Here is a 13,142-nt window from a genome sequence, read left to right as displayed (position 1 = left end):
GCTCAGGGCCAGGCTTCCTCAGCAAAAAAGAGGAGGACTGGCAGTAGTTAGCTCAGGGCTAGTCTTCCTCCAAAAAAAAAAAAAAAAGAGAAAAAATCAGATTCAGTTACTCAAAATCGCTTAAGATTCTATATTCTACCTGAATATCTATGTAAATGTCACTTCTGCTGCCTGAATTACTCATTTGTTTTTCTCTCTTTGTAGAGACTCAGACTTGTCTTCAATATCCAAATCACATGCCATGTTCTCCATCTGAAACACAAGGGAGGCTTTCACACCCATATATACCTACTGTGTTAGTAGCGATTTTTTCCTTTCTTTCTTTCTTTCTTTCTTTCTTTTGGTGAAGAAGATTGGCCCTGAGCTAACATCTGTTGCCAAGCTCCCTCTTTTTGTTTGAGAAAGATTGTCCCTGAGCTAACATCTGTGCCAGTCTTCCTCTATTTTGTATGTGGGATGCTGCCACAGAATGGCTGATGAGTGGTGTGTAGGTTCACGCCTGGGATCCAATCCTGTGAACCCTGGGCTGAAGCAGAGTGTGCACACTTAACCACTATGCCACCAGACTGATCCCAATATAGCAGCAATTTTTACAAAGTATTTCAGTTACTTGTTTGTACTCCCTGCTAGATTTTGTGCTCCTGGAAATTAAGGACCATGTCTTACTAATCTTCATCTTAGTGCCTAGAATAAAATATGGCCTGAACATTTTTAATATTGCTAAATGAATGGACCAAAAGAGTTCTGTGGCCACACAGCTAATTTTCCCTTAATTATTGAATCACATTTCCATATTTTTTTTATTAAATAAGTCTAGTTTAAAATTCACCAAAATCTATTTGTCACTGAGAATAATGAAATAGAGCAAAGGCTTACAATTTTTGAGACTTTGTCCAACTTAGTAATAACCTCTCAATACTTTATATTTATCACAGATTCCCTGTCACTATCCCTTCTTATTGAAAGATCTTTGGTATTTTTAGATATAGAATATTTCAAAAGTATAACCTAAATTTAAGGTACATGTACAGAGATTTAGGTGGACAGGGCTAACTATGCATTAGTTCTATGAGTACAAATTCTTTTGATTGTGATGTCAATAGCTTAATTCTAGACTATTCTCTCAAGTAAAGCAGAAATAGTAGCCAAATTGGCTGCACTATGTGTAAAAGATGCATTATCCATGATAGAAGCTACGGGAGGTCAGAAACTGATTATCAGTTAAATGGAACAAAAAAAAAAGAGGTAAAAATTACAAGTTGAACAATAAATTTTCAATATAAAAAGAACAAGTACAAAATAATTTTCCTTGGCAGCATTTGGTATTTTAGCATATTTCTGACTTGAGGTTGTGTATCTTATTGCTTAAAAGTTTCAACTTGAGGGATTAGGCTCACATGTGAGGGGACGGACTATAATTAGTTCTTGGGTGGTGAACATGATATAATCTACACAGAATTCAAAATATATTACGATGTACATCTGAAAGCTATATAATGTTATAATCCAATGTTACTTCAATAAAAAAAAATTTCAACTTGAAAGGAACTCCACTTGACTCAAAGACAAGATAATATTGCTATTGTAATTTTAATATTAATTTTTTTAAATAGAGGAAACAATTATAAAGTCTTCTTGACACTGATCAAAAAACCTGATGCTGAGTTCTTCAAACTCCTAACAGATATCTATTTCATGTCTTTAGTCACACGGCATACTTCTACCAGCTGAGAAAAGGTTATTTCAGATTTTAAAAACTCTGCCAGAATTATAAATATCTATTTGTAGGAACACAGAGTAAAATACACATTGTTTTTCACAAAGAGAAACATTAATGAAAATATTGATAATAAAACTATTAAATTCATTCTACTCTCAAGTAAGTGGTGATTTCAAATTAGAAAAAGAAAAGCCAAAATTTATAGCCCGTACAACTCTCATCTTTTTGATTTTTCTCTTGGCTGTTGCTAGTAATGATCAAAGTATTAGTGTTACCAGATAACCATCTCCCCTAACAATCTCTTTTATGATACTTGTTGTTTTTGGAATTAAATAATAATTCAAGATAATAGCATTTTTCAATATCTTATCTGGGATCTCTTGCTGCTCTGGTTAATGTCATTGTAGCCTTAATCTCAGTTAAGATACTGTTTCCTTCTTTCTTTATAATATCTAATTGTTGTTCTGTGATTTAATTTAATTTCCCACAGATATATGCTTTCCTCTTAAGACTTCAGAAATAAACCAATGTACCTCATTTTTGTCCTTAAAAGTTCTGAGATTGCTTATAAATCCTTAATTATAAAGTGGATAGAAAATACATTTTATGGGATTAGTTATCTCCTCTGTTTTTGTCACTACAACCACAGTTCCTAAAATAGCGGCTAACACATGGTAAGTATTCACTAAATATTTGTGGAATAAATAAATGAGCGAATGCATGAACTCATATAGAGCAGAATGAATTATTCTCATTCTATTTGCACTGGCAATTTAAGCTATAGCCTCTGTAAAAGGACCTTTATTTGTTTTAAAATAGTCTGATAATCAGGAGCCTCAGTGTGAGTCACCTTCAAAGTCAGCGATTTAGCTTGTCTACACGTGCCCCCTGCCTCCCAAGAAGAATAATAGCCTGTACCCTCAGTGTCACATAAGGTGGCCTCTGCATTGCGATATCTTGTTCCTTTTAGTTGTTTTCTGTTCATAGAAAGCTCCTTGGCAGTAGCTTCGAGCAATCTGAGGACTTGAATGGAAAACTAAGAGCCAAACAAGCTCCAGAAGTAACTTTGTGATATTCTGCTCACATCCTGGATGTTTTGATAATGCTGCTGCCTCTCTCTGAGTTATGCCTTACGTTTCAAATGAGATTGACTACGCTGCTGTTACTGAACTTTGAAAATGCCTTCAGCAATGCCGTAAAATCTACTGTAATGCCGAACAATTGAAACCTGTAGAGCTTGCTTCAACTGGAAGAGTTAGAATGTTCTTGGCAAGGGAATGTTTACTCCAAGATAAATGAATTTTCGTTCTCTATACCCCATTTATATGTAATATGACTAATGAACAATCTTTATAACATAAAGATCACTTTGCACAAAAGGTGATACAATTAGCATTATTGAAAAATGTCATTCAGTTTACATAGCGATTTGGTACAGAAAATTTAACATTGATGAAAATTAAATGGCAACTTTATTTTTCTTAACTGCTACTGGTCAGAAAGTGACCTGAAAAATAGTTATTTCTTTCAAACTCTATAAATTGAGTTGAATAGAGGTAGAAAGATATAGATTATCATAAATTCCCAGGAAATGATTTTAGCTATCAATGAGCGAATTAGACTTTTTGCTACTACTGCCTTTCCTACTGATTTCAATTACCTTCAAGCAGACCCAATAAAACACAAAAGAGCCCTGTGGAAAAATAAACATCCAAAATAAAAAGTGCGTGAATGTGTGACAGACCTGTACAAAGACCACAGGGGAGCATGCACCTGCCAGAAGGCTAGATACAGCTGCGAAGTGGTGTCCATGTGATAACAAAGGTGTTGGTAATGATGATGAATTCTCCCTATGACAAATGACATGAAGTTAATGGTAAATGAGGAAAGGCATTCATTCTCCAGGAGATTGGGAGAGCTGCAAGTGGGAAGAGGTATTATGTTTGATGAATGAGTGGAATTTCAAAATTATATTGTTGGAAGCATTAAAGAAGCAGCTACATCAATGCAATTCTTGTCTTCCTTTACTTTGCTATTTGCTAGTTATTTGAGCTTTAGGCAAGTTACTGATCCTCTCTAAGATTATTCATACCTAACAAAGTGATATCACTAAGTTAACATTTTCATATAAGGATTGGATCATTTAATGTATATAATGTTCTTATATAAAGTTTTTATGTAAAGTTCTTCAACATTGGTCTTAGTAGTATCTTTTTGAATACCATGTCTCACCAGGCAAGGGAAACAAAAGAAAAAGTTAAAAAATCAGACTACATCAAACTAAAAATCTTCTGCACTACAAAGGAAACCATCAACAAAACAAAAAGACAAGTTAACAATGGGGAGAAGATATTTTCAAAGCATATATCTGATAAGGGATTAATATCCAAAATATATAAAGAACTCATACAACTCAACAACAAAAAAATAAACAACCTAATTAAAAAACGGACAAAGGATCTGAACAGACATTTTTCCAAAGAAGATATACAGATGGCCAACAGGCACATAAAAATATGTTCAGCCTTACTAATTATTAGGGAAATTCAAATCAAAACTGGAATGAGATATTACCTCACGCCCATCAGAATGGCTATAATTAAGAAGACAAGAAATAAGAAGTGTTGGACAGAATGTGGGGAAAAAAAGAACCTTCATACATTGCTGGAGGGAATGTAAACTAGTGCAACCACTATAGAAAACAGTATGGAGATTCCTCAAGAAACTAAGAATAGAATCACCATATGACCCAGCTATTCCACTTCTGGGTAATTATCCAAAGAATGTGAATGTGAAAAGATATTTGCACCCCTATGTTCATTGCAGCATTATTCACAATAGCCAAGACTTGGAAACAACCTAAGTGCCCATCAACCCATCAAGATGTCGTATATATACACAGTGGAATGCTACTCAGCCATAAAAAAGATGAAATCTTGCCATTTGCAACAACATGGAAGGAACTTGAGGGTATTATTCTAAGTGAAATAAGTCAGATGGAGAAAGTCAAATACCATACGATTTCACTCATAAGTGGAAGATAACAACAAACAAACACATAGATATGGAGATTAGATTGGTGGTTATCAGAGGGGAAGAGAAGAGGGAGGGGGGCAAAAGGAGTAATAGGGCACATGTTTATGATGCTGGATGGTAATTAGTCTTTGGGTGATGAACATGATGTAATCTGCACAGAAATTGAAATATAATTACATACACCTGAAATTAATATAATGTTATAAACCAATGTTACCACAACATTGGTTGAGGTAAAGTATGGAAAGAAAAGAAAAATAACAAATAAATAAAATTTTTAAAAAGTTCTTAGAATTACTTGGTACATAATTAATGCTTAATAATGATTTAATAATAATTGTTATTCCTTTCGCTTTAATCCATTCCTGTTCAATCAGGTGACTGTTCAAGGCTATTGGCTCCTTGAAGCATTATAATACCCATGACCTCATGATATTGTTTAAAATATCTCTCCTCCCATATAGCCCTTAAAATTATACCTTAAAAAGTTACTTTATTAAAAAATGATGTCTCCTTTTAAAAATTGTAGTTTTTCAGCTCTAAATTTCATTTACAAATTAATCCAAGTATCAACATGAACTAAGGAAAGCTGTTGGCTTTGAAGTCCTGCAGACCTGGTTTTGAATCCATCTTGGTCATGTAGCTGCATAATCCTAGACGAATTAAACTAAAGAACCTCACTTCTTCGTCTGTATAATGGTCACAATAATAAGTCCATCAGAATTGTGTGACAATTAAATAAGATCAGGCAAAAGGAAGAAAGCCAAGGACATACAAGATGCTCAAAGCATAGGAGAGTCTTCATTTTACTACAATTGTAAGAATACATGTTCAAAGAAAAATTGTTTATTAGTTGCCAAATCAAACTTTGCATTCTTTACAATGTGGTAAAATCTAGGTGACAAAATTATATTCTTGGAAAGATTAACAAGTCTATTTGTTTCCAATACAATATTTAATATCATTTAATCAGTATCTTTAGATAAATATGTTAATTTAGAAAAATACTGAACTACATAAATGTGTTCTGATTTTTTTAACAAGGTTTAAAACTTGAACTGTGCCTTTCCTGCTCAAAAGAGAATAGCAGGTATTCAAAACTCACTTTTAATCTTTTGTATTTTTTCTCACATTTTTTCTTATGACAAATACTTCTGCCATTTACGTCTGCCAAACTAGCAAGGATGACCTATTATGGACCTTACTGAAAATGACAGGAAGTTAGTGGGGTGGGCATACGTATAACATTCGTTCATATGACACCATAAACCATTTTATTTTAAACTGTCCAATAGACTAAACATGAAGTGCAAGAAAATTGATTTATTTATCTCTTCAATTCTCACGATATTTTATGAATCATGAAAGTGATTAAAACAGACCACCAACATATAAAAATTAAAAGAAAATTTCACAGATTTTAAAAAATTCTGTTATAAATGCAACTGTTTTCCAGATTGAGGGGAGAGGGGGATAAGATAGTGACTTTTTGTGTCATTCTTTCCCATCATTTTTCCCTTGAATGGACCTTTATTTTCTAGACCAAGATCTGTGGGTCAGCTATCAGCTGAGAATTATATGAAATTCTTGCCTGTGCTAAGTCATATGCTTCATACTTTATCAATCCGTGACAGCTGCCTCCCAGCATATGAAAGACTATTTGAATGTGTGATGTTTTCTTATTTTTTAGAGGTCCTGTAAGATGTTCTCCATTCCTCCTTTGCTTATTACCAGGCGATGACTAATAATCACTCTATGAAAAGTACCATGGGGAATAAGTTATGACTTGTTCACTCAACAAGATGAAAGACCCTCCCTCCTGAAAAACAGGTAAAACATTAGAATCAATACATGGTAATAGGTAAAACATGACATAAATGAGCTACAGAGTGCTATGGCTATGTGTAGGAGAAAGAGATTACTTTGAACTAAGAGGTCAAAAATAGCTACTCAAGAATGTTATTTAGGGCTTTGATAAATAAGAGGAACTGTCATAGGTAGACTTGAGAGAGCAGATTTTCTAAGTGGAATCATGAGTATGAAAAAATATATATATATAGAAAGGAAATAAAAATCTCTCATACCACAGGGGGCATTTGGATAAATCGTAGGAGATTATAGTGGAAAAATGTAATGATGGCAGATAGAACACAGGGAGACAAAATGAGAAACTTACCAGGAGGCTAGTTCACTAATCTATGTCAAGATGAAGCCATCAATTAGTGCCCAGCAGGAACTAAAAAGAGAAGAAAATTGCGAGAGAACCTGGAGATGTAAATTTGGAAAGATTTGACTACAAGCATAAGTAAATGCAAAGTTAAATAGGAGTCTTTGATGATGCCAAGGATTTTTTTCAGAATAACTAGAAGAAATATTATTTAATTCTCTGTTAATCAACTTTCTAATGATGCCTCTCACAGAAATCTCTGAGTACATGCAGTAGAAACCCAATTGCCTGGATGAAAACCTATATCCCACTTTCTTCAATATACCCCAAAGGCCAGGAAATAGTTTCCTTTTCTCTGGGCTAAATATTAAAAACTGTAGCTTAACTTTCCCATAGCCTGATAAGTAAAGAAGAAAATCTCTTAGAAAACCTTTAAAGTTATAGAGACAATATATTACTCTTTTAATTGAAATTTATACATTTATTTTATCTAATTGTGTTTAATTGAATCATAGAACTTGTATATATCACTATGGCAGGACATATGTTTTTCATTTTGCATTATTGATAATACTAAAATTCACATCTAATTAACATATGCTATTTGAATCCTATATTAAGACTACAGCTTAAATATCACAGTTATATAGAGAAGCATGTTCGTAGATATGGCCCATGACAAATATAATACTTTAACAGCCTTGCTCGTAATTGAGAGAACGTTTTCAACTTCCAGAAATACACAATTACCTGAGAAAGAATTCACTCCGTACATTAGCTCTTTTTTATTCCTCCTAGCCCTCATGGAGAAATCGTCTTCACTAAACATAACAAATGAGTTAAACCTATCAAACTCTTCTAATCATACCTTGCAGAGTTTTACCATCCTATATTCCCTAGAGAACAGCTGAAGTTAGAAATAAGAGCGTGTTCTCTCCTACCACCTAAAGGTATTTATGCCTTCTTTGGGTGTCACGTATCCACTACCCCCATGTACCTTATTAGGGCTGTAAGAGAGGGGGATTCTACCTGAGATGATGGTTACGTGCGAATGTCCCTGTGTATCTTCAGAGTTGCAGGGACACTATTAGATTACCAGTTTTCACAAACTTGATAGCTTTGCACCCTGTGAATATGACAAGTGTTTAGGTTCAATGTCCATCTCAGGATAAGACACACCATTCTGAAAATACACTACGCCCTCAGAAACCTAGTAAACATTACCAAAGCATGGCACAGCTCATCTGTGTTGGGGAATATGAGATGTTACAATTCGATCCAATCGAACAACTTGTTTTCGTGTTATTTGTTTATTAATATGTGCCTTTAGTTCATATTACATAAATATTTTAAATATTAACTTCATGTAAACAAAGTTATGAAAATAATTACATATTTATATACACACAATTTATTTGTAAGCCTACTTGTAAATTTTAAATTACTATAAAGTCTATTTCCATTCACAGTTTCTTTCTTACTACTTTTACTCCTATTTATTTTCTTTTAATACATTAGCAATTTAGATTTAACATTTATCTATCAAACACTAATTAATTTAAATGAGTATTTAGAATTGGTAAAGAAATGGGGCATTACGTGGATACAGTTCTTGTCCCAGATGAAGAAAAGTGGTACTCCATATTATGCCAGTTTACTGCACACAGACCCAGAGCCTTGTTGATACTTTAAAGCAGATACTGTAAAATGGTCATTAATTCAAATATATGTGGGCCAAGGTTTCAAGGCCTATATTTGTAGTTCAAAGATCTATAAGCCATGTTCCACCTTCATGAAAATGATAAAACCTCTTCTATATGCGACCCAGAGTACATCTTGAATTACTTTACTATGAGGCTTCCAGAATAAATTATTTTTTTAAGAATGCTGGTTAATTAGAAACTAGGGTGAAATGTATATTCAATTAAGGAAACATCTGACCAGTCTATGTCATGGATAGAGAGTCAGGGAGTGTTCCCAAGGGAACCTCTCAAGACAGTTCCCAAGGTCCTTATTCTGGAAAACAAGTTGTTTTGAACTTCCCATTTTAGTTTTTAAGTGAGGCTTAAAAATAAATCACAGCCATGAAATTTAAAAGATGATGTTCATTTTCTTCAAAGGCAAATCATTATAATATTTGTCTCTACCAATCAAGATAGAAATTCAAAAAATTTCTTTGTATAAGCATTCTGTTATATATAGTCCATTATGCTATTCTTGCTTTTATCAGAATGAACAAGTAGAAAATATCTCACATTAGAATTATTGTTAGCCCTCTCTGTTTCCCTCCCCTTGTTCGCTCCTTCCTTCTCCTTCTCTCTCCCTCTGTTTCTCTGTTTCTGTCTTTGTCTTTGTGTGTGTGTGTCTGTGTGCAGAGAGAGAGGGAGAGAGAATCCATGAGAAAGGCTGAGAAATAAGATCATATACACCTAAGTATGATACTACAACCTCTGAAAACTTCTCTGTCAATCAAAAAATTATTCAGTAGTAAGGTCATATAGACTACTAAGTGAAGGTGTGCTGATTGAAAATTAATTTTTAATTGTATTTTTGTAGATTTTTCTTTTCTTTCTCTTTAGTCTTAAAATTGAAATGAAAACAAAAACAGCAATTTTGCTGCCATTAAAATAGGATAAAATATTAGCTATATGGTGTATGTAATTTGGTGTTATATTCTTTTATAAGGTATCACATAACCAGTTGTCTTTGTTGTAAATATGAGAACCATTCCAAGAACTTTGCCTTTAACAAGAAAGGTAAGCAAGTTGTGCTGTGCATCCATAGATAATTCCCCATGATGAGTTTCATGTTTATCTAACTGCCAGTGACAATGTATGTAACTCATGTTACTCAATACTAAAGTGGCCTTTTCAATAAAGTAAATCAAAAGAATACCATTATTCCTAATAAATCCATTATCGTATGTGCCATTCTGAAATTTTTATATTGAGCCCTTATAATGCACAAGCAATATGTTAGTCTTCAAAAACTTTTAAATAGTGTCTCCCTGGCTGTCACTGGGAAGATATTTGCCAGATATGTGAGCTATTGAATTTCCAGTAGGATAAGTTTGAATATGGAAATCCATAACTTGGGATCGATAAATAAAACTAATATGAAATAAGTATAATGATACATCCTAAGCTGAGAAATTGAAAAATATACATAGATTTATAAGGCAAAAGTGGCTGCTATTGTTGGGAAATGTCATTTTGTGATTATAAATTATTCATATTTACTATCTACATTGATCAAATTTACCAAGTAATGGCTACTCTGGTTTACATATGTTTGAGAAAGCCAGAGAGTCTATAAGAAATCTGGCCAGGAAATAAAACCTTGGTGTCCTTGTCACTGGATCATGAAATTGCTGTGCTAATGAATAATAAGGCAGATAGGGCAGAGGCCACAGAAGAAGGACTAATATTTATTTAACAATTTCCTAAATTTCAGCACTCATAAATATACATTCACTTACCTGCTGGGTTTAAAGTACGTACAGTTGTTACATATTGACTCCAATTCTCATTGCATAATGTAGTAAGAACACAAAGAATTTCCAACGTATCATCGATGCCATTTAAATATCCTAAGCAGGAATTAACAGGACCCCGGATACTACTCTAAGTGTAAAAAGCATGTGCCATAATAAAAATATTTTGAATGGCAGACAATTTCAATATAAAGCAATACTGTATTCCTCAGAGTCTTTTGTATACTTACAGGTCATGCTGAGTTCTGAGCAGAGTGGGGTCATTGTCCCCTTGTAACTCTGGCCCCATCATCTACCCAACTGAACCAGATTACTTGCAGAGCCTTAAGTGTACCGTCATATTTATACTTCCGTCTTCCACATATGTTGTTCTTTCTGCCTGAACCACTCTTATAAAACTCTTTCATCTACTTCAGTCTTATTTTGCTCCCAGTACCAGCAGAATCTGTGGCACACACTGGAATTTGTTGTTTCTCTGATACAACTTTTTTATTCTCTAGACACCTCTATCATGTAATTAACCATAACGCATTTTAAATAATATTTTATTTATATACTGTTCTCAATGTTTTCCGAAAGGAAAAGCTTTCATGTTTGTATCCCCAATTAGTTTATTGAATAAATGAATAAATAAGTGAATGGGTGAGTTATATACAATATAATCTTCTAGTGCTTTATGTTTCTTGATATCTTTGTTTAATTTTAATCTACAAACACAATGATTCTTCCTAATATTTTTTTTTTTTGAGGAAGGTTAGTCCTGAGCTAACTGCTGCCAATCCTCCTCTTTTCTCTGAGGAAGACTGGCCCTGAGCTAACATCCGTGCCCATCTTCCTCTACTTATACGTGGGACACCTACCACAGCATGGCATGCCAAGCGGTGCCATGTCCGCAACGGGGATCCGAACCAGCGAACCCCGGGCCACCAAAACAGGATGTGTGCGCTTAACCACTGCACCACCAGGCCGGCCCCTCTTCCTAATATTTTAATGCATATATATTTTTAATAATGTTCTATAATAATTAAAATTTTTAACTTTGGAGACATTTGCGCTATTCTCATCATCATGCTAATTACTTTACCTGCTTTATCTAATGTAGTCCTCCCAATAATCTCCTAAGGTGGCTGCTGTTAATTATCTCCATGTTCGAGATGATAAAGTGAAACTTGGTTTAAAAGATTTTTAAAATGTTTCCAAACTCAGAGCTAATCAGTGAGAGTTGAACTCAAATCCTGCTCTCTCTGAAAACAAAGTCCGTCTCTTAGCAACTATAAGTTTCAGATATTCATTCCCTATCAAATCACACTCAGCTCTTCCCGAAAGTCTTCTGGATGCCTGGTAATTATTCCACCATTTAAGATAGCCTTGTGTTGTCAGCTTTCATGGAACTAATGTTTGTGTCAAGGCCTTTATCTCCTAACACTCCAAAAGTTACAAACCTTCACGTTTCTAAGGTATCGTTGCATCATACAGAGAATTCAAAGCACAAAAGCCATGGTTTCTTCTATGTAAAAGTAAATAAGATACAATCATCTCTGACTCTGTGTCACACTTTGTTATCTGGGCCTATATGACCACTGCGGAAGTTCCCATGTGAAAGCATTTCCTCCAGATTCTACTTCCAGCTGCTCTCTCCATAAGTCCCAGGCATGTTTCTAGGAAGCTGGATCAAGTGACAAAGTCTAAAAGAGGGAACAAACAACCTTTCTCTTAGCTCATCATCCCAAACATATCCCCTCTCACTCTGTCTCCAAAACCCTTACTGGAAATTGTCTCATATAAACTGATTTGGTCAAATCTATTTACTCTTGTGAAATCTCACCAATTCACCAGTTATATCTGACATATCTACATTCCACCAATGATCCCCCAGTTCCTAACATACTGTTGCATTTTAGCTTCTGATTAAATATCTGTTGAATATTTCTGCATTTCTCAAACCATATCTTAGTAATGACACAGCTTTTGTTCCAATTATGGTATCTTGACCTCTTCCCGTCCACCAATACACCCTTCCCTGTTTCCACGCCAGCGCACACATGCATGCACACACACAAAGACGTGCTGAGAAAGTGATATATGGAAAGGGAAACATTGTCTTTAGATTCATTTAAATAAACTCATTTAAACAAAGGTCTAGCTACATTTTCCTAACTTCCATGCTTTATTTTCCATTGTTCATTCTGTTTAAAACACATTTCTAACTCTCTCTACCATTTGGAGAAAAACTTTACCGTGTAAAAATTTAAGACATATTTCATGCCAACTTTACTCTGATGCATTCTCTGACTTCCCAGGAAAGAAAAAAATCTTGAAAAAAATGGCTCATTTTGAAACTTAAGTGAAACTTAGATTCGTCACTGAAGAGCAGTGATGGTAATAACCAACTTTGATTAGAGATAACTCAGTCATTAGAACATTAGAAGAACATAGCGAATCGTTACTTATGGGAGTTGATTGAACCAGAGCCACCAAGTGTTAAAGCAACGAGCAGTGTCTTTTTGGTGATGGTGATGGATAAGGTATGAGAAAGCGGAAAGGATAAATTGAGGAATATGTTGTGGAAATTCAGTAAGAAACCAAACTTCAGAAGTGACATTAAAGGCGGTGGGTGTCTGAGGGAGCCAATGGATTAGAGAGAGGGCCAGTGAGGCCTAGGTAAAGCTAGGATTCCGGTGATAACTAACCAGAGCTCAGCGGTGGAAGCTTTGAAAGCTCTGAGC

At 34.4% G+C, this 13,142-nt stretch overlaps 1 long non-coding RNA gene across 1 annotated transcript in view; it reads left to right on the top strand.

The window, feature by feature from the left end:
* The first annotated feature begins 1,125 nt into the window (after positions 1 to 1,125).
* Positions 1,126 to 13,142, top strand: part of LOC139084921 (uncharacterized) — a 33,630-nt gene continuing 21,613 nt past the window's right edge. The window contains exons 1-2 of the long non-coding RNA XR_011542860.1: positions 1,126 to 1,245; positions 6,447 to 6,586. This is a non-coding gene — a long non-coding RNA (uncharacterized lncRNA). The remainder of the gene's footprint in view (positions 1,246 to 6,446; positions 6,587 to 13,142) is intronic.

This window comes from Equus przewalskii, chromosome 7 (genome assembly GCF_037783145.1).
Source record: "Equus przewalskii isolate Varuska chromosome 7, EquPr2, whole genome shotgun sequence".
Taxonomy (NCBI): Eukaryota; Metazoa; Chordata; class Mammalia; order Perissodactyla; family Equidae; genus Equus; species Equus przewalskii.
The sequence above is the reverse complement of the archived record's forward strand: the minus strand, read 5'-3'. Positions and strand labels throughout refer to the sequence as shown.